Source organism: Rattus norvegicus, chromosome 4, assembly GCF_036323735.1.
Source record: "Rattus norvegicus strain BN/NHsdMcwi chromosome 4, GRCr8, whole genome shotgun sequence".
Taxonomy (NCBI): Eukaryota; Metazoa; Chordata; class Mammalia; order Rodentia; family Muridae; genus Rattus; species Rattus norvegicus.
This window is the reverse complement of record NC_086022.1, coordinates 1,217,609-1,219,504: the sequence shown is the minus strand read 5'-3', so window position 1 is coordinate 1,219,504 and position 1,896 is coordinate 1,217,609. Positions and strand designations below refer to the sequence as shown.

The following is a 1,896-nucleotide window of genomic DNA, read 5'->3' as shown; positions in this document are numbered from 1 at the left end:
GTCCCACCTTTCCTATCCAGTACCCAATCATAGGCTCTAACCATTTATTGACCTATTAAAGTGGAGAGAAGGTTCACATAGCATCACCTAAGTACATGATGCTCTGCTTGTGGGGTGGGGGCAACCCCTCTTGAGGAACCAATATGAATAATAATATACAAGCAGCATCAAGCCAAACCACTACAGTTTACTCGTAAGATCTCAGTTTTTAGTACAAAATCCAATAATGTTAGTTGTTTAAATGTGTGTCTTACCATATTTCTTACACAGCTATTTTCCAAATGTGGGTTTGTCTGGTGTTCTGTACCAGCATAGAGTATTCATAGTTAACAGTGTATTTTCTTGCCACCAATACATGAATTTTTGTTGGATATGCTAAAGAGTCATAATGGTTTTACAAAGAAAAGCTAATTGTCAGAATTTTGTTTTGTTTTACAGTCAGGGTTTTCTGTATAGCCCTGGCTGTCCTGGAACTCACCTTGTAGACCAGGCTGCCTTCAGACTTACAGAGATGTGCCTGCCCTCTGTCTCTTAATGCTAGGGTTTAAGTCCTGTGCCCAGCTTGATATTTTTATTTGTCATTCTCTCTCTCCCTCTCTCTCTTTTTTTTTTTTTTTTTTTTTTTTTTTGCCCCTGTCAATGGATTTTATTTGGTCACAGGGTCACAGGCCAGGTATGGCCCCAGCCTTATTTGACCTTCTTCTTTGGGGCTCAGGTTGTTGGAGTGGCCGAACTTCTTGTAGCAGTTGACTACACTGTGTGCAGGCATGAGTAGCACTTGTGGCAGATCATCTTGTCACAATTGTAATTCTGGACAAGGTGACAAAGGGATGACTCGATGATGCCACTGTGCAGACACAGCACCAGGTGCAAGGTGGACTCTTTCTAGATGTTGTAGTTGGACAGGTTGTGGCCATCCTCCAAATGTTTGCCAGCAAATATCAGCTCTGCTGGTCGGTGGGATGCCTTCCCTGTCTTGGATCATTATTGATGGTGTCACTGGGCTCAATCTCAAGAGTAATGGTCTTGCCCATTAGGGTTTTCATGAAGATCTGCATGTTGGTATCTGCTACTTGGCCACCTTGTTGAAGAGAAAGAGTGGTTGGGGGTTTTTGGGATTTTTTGTTTGTTTGTTTTGTTTTTTCTTTTTTTCTTTCTTTTTTTTTTTTTTTTGGTTCTTTTTTTCGGAGCTGGGGACCGAACCCCGTGCCTTGCGCTTCCTAGGTAAGCGCTCTACCACTGAGCTAAATCCCCAGCCCCTTGTTTTTTCTTTTTAATACTTAGATCATTTTGTTGACTTCTCGGTGTTTGTTGAGGGCTGGTATAATTTGCATTTTAAATATATTTACCTGGATCTTCACTGCTTGCTCTCTCCTTTATCTTACCAGGCAGGTGTCCTTTTTTTTGGGACTGAATAGACTTTTTTTTTTTAATGGTTTCTAGTCTGTGTTCTTTCACTGCCCTTTTATGAGTCAGTTTTTCACAGAGTTGGCTGTCACAGTGCAGGAAAGATTCGGCCAGAGCTTGAAACAAGGAGAAATGGGTGGCAGTTTTAGGACCTGTACTATCATATTTTGGAACACCAGGGGGATTATTAGAAGTAATATTATTATAAAGTAATGTTAATCTAATAGTTGGGTTATAATAATCCTTATTAACAATCTTTGGTTATTCTAAGTCAGTAATTTTCCTTATGAGATAATATTTACTTTCATCTCCATAAATATAATAGTCATGCGGCAGAACTAGTAACAGCTAATGATGAAAGAACAATTCCCTGTGTGTATAGACTTTGGTTTTTTTTTTTGTTTTGTTTTTTTTTGTGAACTACTTTTTGAAATATGTTGAATTATAACAGCAGTATTGTTGGTATCAGGAATTGCCTTGAGCAGCGAC

At 39.3% G+C, this 1,896-nt stretch overlaps 1 pseudogene; it reads right to left on the bottom strand.

Annotated features, from left to right (window-relative positions):
* Positions 1 to 631: 631 nt before the first annotated feature.
* On the bottom strand, positions 632 to 1,094 carry LOC134486529 (ubiquitin-like; annotated as a pseudogene).
* Between the last annotated feature and the right edge of the window lie 802 nt (positions 1,095 to 1,896).